The sequence below is a fragment of the Amblyomma maculatum genome, chromosome 10, assembly GCF_055883805.1.
Source record: "Amblyomma maculatum isolate TAMU_Amacu chromosome 10, ASM5588380v1, whole genome shotgun sequence".
Classification (NCBI taxonomy): domain Eukaryota; kingdom Metazoa; phylum Arthropoda; class Arachnida; order Ixodida; family Ixodidae; genus Amblyomma; species Amblyomma maculatum.
The window spans coordinates 127,268,097-127,278,096 of record NC_139353.1 but is presented as its reverse complement, the minus strand read 5'-3'; the positions used below and the strand labels follow the sequence as shown (position 1 = coordinate 127,278,096).

The window sequence follows — 10,000 nt, the reverse complement described above, 5'->3', positions numbered from 1 at the left end:
GCAGCGGCAGCAAGCAGCAGCAAGCAGCAGCAAGCAGCGGCAGCAAGCAGCAGCAGCAGCAGCGGCAGCAGCAGCGGCACCAGCAGCGGCAGCAGTAGCAGCAGCAAGCGGCAGCAAGCGGCAGCAGCAGCAGTAAGCAGCAGCGGCGACGGTGGCGGCAGCAGCAGTAAGCAGCAGCAGCAGCAGAGCAGCAGCAGCAGCAGCAGAAGCAGCAGCAGCGGCAGCAGCAGCGGCTGCAGCACCAGCAGCGGCAGCAGCAGCGGCTGCGGCAGCAGCAGCAGCGGCAGCATCAGCAGCAGCAAGCGGCAGCAAACGGCAGCAGCAGAGCAGCGGCAGCAGCAGCGGCAGCAGCAGCAGCAAGCAGCAGCAGCAAGCGGAGGCAGCAGCAGGCAGCAGCAGCAGCAGCGGCAGCAAGCAGCAGCAGCAGCAGCAGTAGCAGCAGCAGGCAGCAGCAGCAGCAGCAGTGGCAGCAGCGGCAGCATCGGCAGCTTCGGCAGCATCAGCAGCAGCAAGCAGCAGCAACAGCAGCGGCAGCAGCGGCAGCAAGCAGCAGCAGCAAGCATCAGCAGCAGCAGCTGTAGCAGCAGCAGGAGCAGCAAGCAGCAGCAGCAAGCAGCAGCAGCAGCAGCAGTAGCAGCAGCAGGAGAAGCAAGCAGCAGCAGCAGCAGCAGCAGCAGCGGCAGCAGCGGCAGCATCGGCAACATCAGCAGCAGCAAGCGGCAGCAGTAAGCAGCAGCGGCGGCGGCGGCGGCGGCGACAGGAGCAGCAGCAGCGGCAGCAAGCAGCAGCAGCAGCAGCAGCAGCAGCAGCAGCAGCAGCGGCTGCAGCACCAGCAGCAGCAGCGGCAGCGGCAGCAGCAGCAGCAAGCGGCAGGAGCAGGAGCAAGCAGCAGCAGCAGCAGCGTAGCGGCAGCAGCAGCGGCAGCAGCAGCGGCAGCAAGCGGCAGCAAGCGGCAGCAGCAGCAAGCAGCAGCAGCAGTAAGCAGCAGCGGCGGCGGCAGCAGCAGCAGCAGGAGCGGCAGCAGCAGCAAGCAGCAGCAGCAGAAAGCAGCAGCAGTGGCAGCAGCAGCAAGCAGCAGGCAGCAGCAGCAGCAGCGGCAGCAGCAGCAGCAGCAGCGGCAGCAACCGGCAGCAGCAGCAGCAGTGGAAGCAGCAGCAAGCAGCAGGCAGCAGCAGCGGCAGCAAGCAGCAAGCAGCAGCAGCAAGCAGCAGCAGCAGCAGCAGTAGCAGCAGCAGGAGCAGCAAGCAGCAGCAGCAGCAGCAAGCGGCGGCGGCAGCGGCGGCGGCGGCGGCGGCGGCAGCAGCAGCAGCAGCAGCAGCAGCATCAGCGGGAGCAGCAGTGGCAGCAGCAGCGGCAGCAAGCAGCAGCAAACAGCGGCAGCAAGCAGCAGCAGCAGCAGCGGCACCAGCAGCGGCAGCAGCAGCAGCAAGCGGCAGCAAGCGGCAGCAGCAGCAGCAAGCAGCAGCAGCAGCAGTAAGCAGCAGCGGCGGCGGCAGCAGCAGCGGCAGCAAGCAGCAGGAGTAAGCAGCAGCAGCAGCAAGCAGCAGCAGCAGCAGCGGCTGCAGCACTGCAGCGGCAGCAGCAGCAGCGGCAGCAGCAGCAAGCAGCAGCAGCAGCAACGGCAGCAAGCGGCAGCAGCAGCAGCAAGCAGCAGGCAGCAGCAGCGGCAGCAAGCAGCAAGCAGTAGCAGCAGCAGCAGTAGCAGCAGCAGGAGCAGCAAGCAGCAGCAGCAGGCAGCAGCAGCGGCAGCATCGGCAGCAGCAAGCGACAGCAGAAAGCAGCAGCAACAGCAGCGGCAGCAGCGGCGGCAGGGGCGGCGGCGGCAGCAGCAGCAGCAGCAGCGGCAGCGCAGCAAGCGGCGGCAGCGGCAGCGGCGGCGGCGGCGGCAGCAGCAGCAGCAGCAGCAGCATCAGCGGGAGCAGCAGTGGCAGCAGCAGTGGCAGCAAGCAGCAGCAGCAGCAGCAGCAGCAGCGGCACCAGCAGCGGCAGCAGCAGCAGCAGCAAGCGGCAGCAAGCGGCAGCAGCAGCAGCAGCAGCAGTAAGCAGCAGCGGCGGCGGCGGCGACAGCAGCAGCGGCAGCAGTAGCGGCAGCAAGCGGCAGCAGCAGCAGCAAGCAGCAGCAGCAAGCAGCAGCAGCAGTAAGCAGCAGCGGCGGCGGCGGCGGCAGCAGCAGCAGCAGCAGCGGCAGCAAGCAGCAGCAGCAGCAGCAGCAGCGCAGCAGCAGCAAACGGCAGCAGCAGAAGCAAGCGGCAGCAAGCGGCGGTGGCAGCAGCAGCAAGCGGCAGCTGCAAGCGGCGGCAGCGGCAGCAGCAGCAGCAGCATCAGCGGGAGCAGCAGCAGCAGCAGCAGCAGCGGCACCAGCAGCGGCAGCAGCGGCAGCAGCAGCAGCAAGCGGCAGCAAGCGGCAGCAGCAGCAGCAAGCAGCGGCAGCAGCAGCAAGCGGCAGCAGCAGCAGCAGCAAGCAGCAGCAGCAGCAGCGGCGGCGGCAGCAGTAAGCAGCAGCGGCGACGGCGGCGGCGGCAGCAGCAGCAGCAGCAGCAGAAGCAGCAGAGCAGCAGCAGCAGCAGCGGCAGCAGCGGCAGCAGCAGCGGCTGCAGCACCAGCAGCGGCAGCAGCAGCAGCAGCGGCAGCAGCAGCAGCAGCATCAGCAGCAGCAGCAGCAAGTGGCAGGAGCAGCAGCAAGCAGCAGCAGCAGCAGCAGCAACAGCAGCAAGCGGCAGCAAGCGGCAGCAGCAGAGCAGCGGCAGCAGCGGCAGCAGCAGCGGCAGCAGCAGCAGGAGCAGCAGCAGCAGCAAGCAGCAGCAGCAAGCGGCAGCAGCAGCAGCAAGCGGAGGCAGCAGCAGCAAGCAGCAGCAGCAGCGGCAGCGGAAGCGGCAGCAGCAGCGGCAGCAAGCAGCAGCAGCAGCAGTAAGCAGCAGCAAGCAGCAGCAGCAGCAGCGGCTGCAGCACCAGCAGCGCCAGCAGCAGCAGCGGCAGCAGCAGCAACGGCAGCAAGCGGCAGCAGCAGCAGCAAGCAGCAGGAAGCGGCAGCAGCAGCAGCAAGCAGCAGCAGTGGCAGCAACAGCAGAGGCAGCAGCGGCGGCGGCGGCGGCGGCAGCAGCAGCAGCAGCAGCAGCAAACGGCAGCAGCAGCAGCAAGCAGCAGCAGCAGCAGCAGCAGCGGCGGCAGCAGCAGCAGCAGCAGTAAGCAGCAGCAAGCAGCAGCAGCAGCAGCAAGCAGAAGCAGCAGCAAGCAGCGGAAGCAGCAGCAGCAGCAGCAAGCGGCGGCAGCAGCAGCAGCAGTGGCAACATCAGCAAGCAGCAGCAAGCAGCAGCAGCAGCAGCAGCAGCAAGCAGCATCAGCAGCAGCAGCGGCAGCAGCGGCAGCAGCGGCAGCAGCAGCAGCAAGCGGCAGCAGCAGCAGCAAGCAGCAGCAGTAAGCACCAGCGGCGGCGGCGACAGCAGCAGCATCAGCGGCAGCAAGCAGCAGCAAGCAGCAGCAGCAAGCAGCAGCAGCAGCAGCAGTAAGCAGCAGCGGCGGCGGCAGCAGCAGCAGTAGCAGCAAGCAGCAGCAGTGGCAGCAGCAGTGGCAGCAGCAGCGGCAGCAGCAGCAGCAGCAACCGGCAGCAGCAGCAGCAGTGGCAGCAGCAGCAGCAGCAAGCAGCAGCAGCAGCAGCAGTAGCAGCAGCAGGAGCAGCAAGCAGCAGCAGCAGGCAGCAGCAGCAGCAGCAGCAGCAGCAGCAGCGGCAGCAGCGGCAGCATCGGCAGCATGGGCAACATCAGCAGCAGCAAGCGGCAGCAGAAAGCAGCAGCAACAGCAGCGGCAAAAGCGGCGGCGGCGGCGGCGGCGGCAGCGGCAGCAGCAGCAGCGCAGCAGCAGAAAACGGCAGCAGCAGAAGCAAGCGGCAGCAAGCGGCGGTGGCAGCAGCAGCAAGCGGCAGCAGGAGCAGCAGCAAGCGGCGGCAGCGGCAGCGGCGGCGGCGGCGGCAGCAGCAGCAGCAGCAGCAGCGGGAGCAGCAGTGGCAACAGCAGCGGCAGCAAGCAGCAGCAAGCAGCGGCAGCAAGCAGCAGCAGCAGCAGCAGCGGCACCAGCAGCGGCAGCAGCAGCAGCAGCAAGCGGCAGCAAGCGGCAGCAGCAGCAGTAAGCAGCAGCGGCGGCGGCAGCAGCAGCGGCAGCAAGCAGCAGCAGCAGCAAGCAGCAGCAGCAGCAGCGGCTGCAGCACTAGCAGCGGCAGCAGCAGCAGCGGCAGCAGCAGCAGCAGCAGCAACGGCAGCAAGCGGCAGCAGCAGCAGCAAGCAGCAGCAAGCGGCAGCAGCAGCAGCAAGCAGCAGCAGTGGCAGCAGCAGCAAGCAGCAGGCAGCAGCAGCAGCAGCGGCAGCAGCAGGAGCAGCAGCAAGCAGCAGCAGCAAGCGGCAGCAGTAGCAGCAGCAAGCAGCAGCAGCAAGCGGCAGCAGCAGCAGCAGCAAGCGGAGGCAGCAGCAGCAGTGGCAGCAGCAGCAAGCAGCGGCAGCAACCAACAGCAGCAAGCAGCAGCAGCAGCAGCGGCAGCAAGCAGCAGCAGCAAGCATCAGCAGCAGCAGCTGTAGCAGCAGCAGGAGCAGCAAGCAGCAGCAGCAGCAGCAGCAGCAGGCAGCAGCAGCAGCAGCAGCAGTGGCAGCAGCGGCAGCAGCGGCAGCTTCGGCAGCATCATCAGCAGCAAGCAGCAGCAACAGCAGCGGCAGCAGCGGCGGCAGCAGCAGAAGCAGCAGCGCAGCAGCAGCAAACGGCAGCAGCAGAAGCAAGCGGCAGCAAGCGGCGGTGGCAGCAGCAGCAAGCGGCAGCAGCAAGCGGCGGCAGCGGCAGCAGCAGCAGCATCAGCGGGAGCAGCAGTGGCAGCAACAGCGGCAGCAAGCAGCAGCAAGCAGCAGCAGCAGCAGCAGTAGCAGCAGCAGCGGCACCAGCAGCGGCAGCAGCGGCAGCAGCAGCAGCAGCAGCAGCAGCAAGCGGCAGCAAGCGGCAGCAGCAGCAGTAAGCAGCAGCGGCGGCGGCGGCGACAGCAGCAGCATCAGCGGCAGCAGCAGCGGAAGCAAGCAGCAGCAGCCGCAGCAGCAGCAGCAGCAGCGGCAGCAGCAGCAGCGGCAGCAGCAGCGGCTGCAGCACCAGCAGCAGCAGCGGCAGCGGCAGCGGCGGCGGCGGCAGCAGCAGCAGCAGCAGCAGCAGCAGCGGGAGCAGCAGTGGCAGCAGCAGCGGCAGCAAGCAGCAGCAAGCAGCGGCAGCAAGCAGCAGCAGCACCAGCAGCGGCAGCAGCAGCAGCAGCAGCAAGCGGCAGCAATCGGCAGCAGCAGCAGCAAGCAGCAACAGCAGCAGTAAGCAGCAGCGGCGGCGGCGGCGACAGCTGCAGCGGCAGCAGCAGCAGCAGTAAGCAGCAGCGGTGGCGGCGGCGGCGGCAGCATCAGCAGCAGCAGCGGCAGCAAGCAGCAGCAGCAGCAAGCAGCAACAGCAGCGGCAGCAGCAGCAGCGGCAGCAGCAGCAGCAGCAACGGCAGCAAGCGGCAGCAGCAGCAAGCAGAAGCAGCAGCAAGCAGCAGCAAGCAGCGGCAGGAGCAGCAGCAGCAGCAGCAGCAAGCGGCGGCAGCAGCAGCAGCAGTTGCAGCAGCAGCAAGCAGCAGGCAGCAGCAGCAGCAGCAGCGGCAGCAAGCAGCAAGCAGCAGCAGCAAGCAGCGGCAGCAGCAGCAGCAGCAGCGGCAGCATCGGCAGCATCAGCAGCAGCAAGCGGCAGCAGCAAGCAGCAGCAACAGCAGCGGCAGGAGCGGCGGCAGCGCAGCAGCAGCAAACGGCAGCAGCAGAAGCAAGCGGCAGCAAGCGGCGGTGGCAGCAGAAGCAGCAGCAAGCGGCGGCAGCGGCAGCGGCGGCGGCGGCGGCAGCAGCAGCAGCAGCAGCAGTAGCAGCAGCAGCAGCAGCGGCAGCATCAGCGGCAGCAGCAGCGGCAGCAAGCAGCAGCAAGCAGCGGCAGCAAGCAGCAGCAGCAGCAGCGGCAGCAGCAGCGGCACCAGCAGCGGCAGCAGTAGCAGCAGCAAGCGGCAGCAGCAGCAGTAAGCAGCAGCGGCGACGGCGGCGGCAGCAGCAGCAGCAGCAGCAGTAAGCAGCAGCAGCAGCAGCAGCAGCAGAGCAGCAGCAGCAGCAGCAGCAGAAGCAGCAGCAGCGGCAGCAGCAGCGGCTGCAGCACCAGCAGCGGCAGCAGCAGCGGCAGCGGCAGCAGCAGCAGCAGCGGCAGCATCAGCAGCAGCAAGCGGCAGCAAACGGCAGCAGCAGAGCAGCGGCAATAGCAGCGGCAGCAAGCAGCAAGCAGCAGCAGCAAGCAGCAGCAGCAGCAGCAGCAGTAGCAGCAGCAGGAGCAGCAAGCAGCAGCAGCAGCAGCGGCAGCATCGGCAGCATGGGCAACATCAGCAGCAGCAAGCGGCAGCAGAAAGCAGCAGCAACAGCAGCGGCAACAGCGGCGGCGGCGGCGGCGGCAGCGGCAGCAGCAGCAGCGCAGCAGCAGAAAACGGCAGCAGCAGAAGCAAGCGGCGGCAGCGGCGGCGGCGGCGGCAGCAGCAGCAGCAGCAGCGGGAGCAGCAGTGGCAACAGCAGCGGCAGCAAGCAGCAGCAAGCAGCGGCAGCAAGCAGCAGCAGCAGCAGCAGCGGCACCAGCAGCGGCAGCAGCAGCAGCAGCAAGCGGCAGCAAGCGGCAGCAGCAGCAGTAAGCAGCAGCGGCGGCGGCAGCAGCAGCGGCAGCAAGCAGCAGCAGCAGCAGTAAGCAGCAGCAAGCAGCAGCAGCAGCAGCGGCTGCAGCACTAGCAGCGGCAGCAGCAGCAGCGGCAGCAGCAGCAGCAGCAGCAACGGCAGCAAGCGGCAGCAGCATCAGCAAGCAGCAGTAAGCGGCAGCAGCAGCAGCAAGCAGCAGCAGTGGCAGCAGCAGCAAGCAGCAGGCAGCAGCAGCAGCGGCAGCAGCAGGAGCAGCAGCAAGCACCAGCAGCAAGCGGCAGCAGCAAGCGGCAGCAGCAGCAGCAGCAAGCAGCAGCAGCAAGCGGCAGCAGCAGCAGCAGCAAGCGGAGGCAGCAGCAGCAGCAAGCAGCGGCAGCAACCAACAGCAGCAAGCAGCAGCAGCAGCAGCAGCGGCAGCAAGCAGCAGCAGCAAGCATCAGCAGCAGCAGCTGTAGCAGCAGCAGGAGCAGCAAGCAGCAGCAGCAGCAGCAGCAGCAGCAGCAGCGGCAGCAGCAGCAGCGGCAGCAGCAGCGGCTGCAGCACCAGCAGCAGCAGCGGCAGCGGCAGAAGCAGCAGCAGCGGCAGCGGCAGCAGCAGCAGCAGCAGATACAGCAGCAGCAGCAGCGGCAGCAATGGCAGCAGCAGCAGCAATGGCAGCAGCAGCAGCAAGCGGCAGCAGCAGCAGCAAGCAGCAGCAGCAGCAGTAAGCAGCAGCGGCGGCGGCAGCAGCAGCAGCAGCAGCGGCAGCAGCAGCTGCAGCAAGCAGCAGCAGCTGCAGCAAGCAGCAGCAGCAGCAGTAAGTAGCAGCAGCAGCAGCAGCAGCAGCGGCTGCAGAAACAGCAGCAGCAGCGGCAGCAGCAGCAAGCAGAAGCAGCAGCAAGCAGCAGCAAGCAGCGGCAGGAGCAGCAGCAGCAGCAGCAGCAGCAAGCGGCGGCAGCAGCAGCAGCAGTGGCAGCAGCAGCAAGCAGCAGGCAGCAGCAACAGCAGCAGCAGCAGCAAGCAGCAAGCAGCGGCAGCAGCAGCAGCAGCAGCGGCAGCATCGGCAGCATCAGCAGCTGCAAGCGGCAGCAGCAAGCAGAAGCAACAGCAGCGGCAGGAGCGGCGGCAGCGCAGCAGCAGCAAATGGCAGCAGCAGAAGCAAGCGGCAGCAAGTGGCGGTGGCAGCAGCAGCAGCAGCAAGCGGCGGCAGCGGCAGCGGCGGCGGCGGCAGCAGCAGCAGCAGCAGCAGTAGCAGCAGCAGCAGCAGCAGCAGCGGCAGCATCAGCGGCAGCAGCAGCGGCAGCAAGCAGCAGCAAGCAGCGGCAGCAAGCAGCAGCAGCAGCAGCGGCAGCAGCAGCGGCACCAGCAGCGGCAGCAGTAGCAGCAGCAAGCGGCAGCAGCAGCAGTAAGCAGCAGCGGCGACGGCGGCGGCAGCAGCAGCAGCAGCAGCAGCAGTAAGCAGCAGCAGCAGCAGAGCAGGAGCAGCAGCAGCAGAAGCAGCAGTAGCGGACAGCAGCGGCTGCAGCACCAGCAGCGGCAGCAGCATCGGCAGCAGCAGCAGCAGCGGCAGCATCAGCAGCAGCAAGCGGCAGCAAACGGCAGCAGCAGCAGCAGCGGCAGCAAGCAGCAGCAGCAGCAGCAGTAGCAGCAGCAGGCAGCAGCAGCAGCAGCAGTGGCAGCAGCGGCAGCATCGGCAGCTTCGGCAGCATCAGCAGCAGCAAGCAGCAGCAACAGCAGCGGCAGCAAGCAGCAGCAGCAAGCATCAGCAGCAGCAGCTGTAGCAGCAGCAGGAGCAGCAAGAAGCAGCAGCAGGCAGCAGCAGCAGCAGCAGTGGCAGCAGCGGCAGCAGCGGCAGCTTCGGCAGCATCAGCAGCAGCAAGCAGCAGCAACAGCAGCGGCAGCAGCGGCGGCAGCAGCAGAAGCAGCAGCAGAAGCAAGCGGCAGCAAGCGGCGGTGGCAGCAGCAGCAAGCGGCAGCAGCAAGCGGCGGCAGCGGCAGCAGCAGCAGCAGCATCAGCGGGAGCAGCAGTGGCAGCAACAGCGGCAGCAAGCAGCAGCAAGCAGCGGCAGCAAGCAGCGGCAGCAGCAGCAGTAGCAGCAGCAGCGGCACCAGCAGCGGCAGCAGCAGCAAGCGGCAACAAGCGGCAGCAGCGGCGGCAGCGGCGGCGACAGCAGCAGCATCAGCGGCAGCAGCAGCGGAAGCAAGCAGCAGCAGCCGCAGCAGCAGCAGCAGCAGCGGCAGCAGCAGCAGCGGCAGCAGCAGCGGCTGCAGCACCAGCAGCAGCAGCAGCGGCAGCAATGGCAGCAGCAGCAGCAAGCGGCAGCAAGCGGCAGCAGCAGCAGCAGCAAGCAGCAGCAGCAGCAGTAAGCAGCAGCGGCGGCGGCAGCAGCAGCGGCAGCAAGCAGCAGCAGTAAGCAGCAGCAGCAGCGGCAGCAGCAGCAGCAACGGCAGCAAGTGGCAGCAGCAGCAGCAAGCAGCAGCAAGCGGCAGCAGCAGCAGCAGCAAGCAGCAGCAGTGGCAGCAGCAAGCAGCAGGCAGCAGCAGCAGCAGCGGCAGCAGCAGCAGCAAGCAGCAGCAGCAAGCGGCGGCAGCGGCGGCGGCGGCGGCAGCAGCAGCAGCAGCGCAGCAAGCGGCGGCAGCGGCAGCGGCGGCGGCGGCAGCAGCAGCAGCAGCAGCAGCAGCATCAGCGGGAGCAGCAGTGGCAGCAGCAGCGGCAGCAAGCAGCAGCAAGCAGCGGCAGCAAGCAGCAGCAGCAGCAGCAAGCGGCAGCAGCAGCAAGCAGAAGCAGCAGCAAGCAGCGGCAGCAGCAGTAGCAGCAGCAGCAGCAAGCGGCGGCAGCAGCAGCAAGCAGCAGGCAGCAGCAGCAGCAGCAGCGGCAGCAAGCAGCAAGCAGCAGCAGCAAGTAGCGGCAGCAGCAGCAGCAGCAGCAGCGGCAGCATCGGCAGCATCGGCAGCATCAGCAGCAGCAAGCGGCAGCAGCAAGCAGCAGCAACAGCAGCGGCAGGAGCGGCGGCAGCGGCGGCTGCGGCAGCAGCAGCAGCAGCGCAGCAGCAGCAAACGGCAGCAGCAGAAGCAAGCGGCGGTGGCAGCAGCAGCAGCAGCAAGTGGCGGCAGCGGCGGCGGCGGCGGCAGCAGCAGCAGCAGCAGCAGCAGTAGCAGCAGCAGCAGCAGCGGCAGCATCAGCGGCAGCAGCAGCGGCAGCAAGCAGCAGCAGCAGCAGCGGCAGCAGCAGCGGCACCAGCAGCGGCAGCAGCAGCAGTAAGCAGCAGCGGCGACGGCGGCGGCGGCAGCAACAGCAGCAGTAAGCAGCAGCAGCAGCA

At 68.1% G+C, this 10,000-nt stretch overlaps 1 pseudogene; it reads left to right on the top strand.

Annotated features, from left to right (window-relative positions):
* Window positions 1-10,000, top strand: part of LOC146177422 (uncharacterized) — a 61,868-nt pseudogene that overhangs the window by 25,396 nt on the left and 26,472 nt on the right.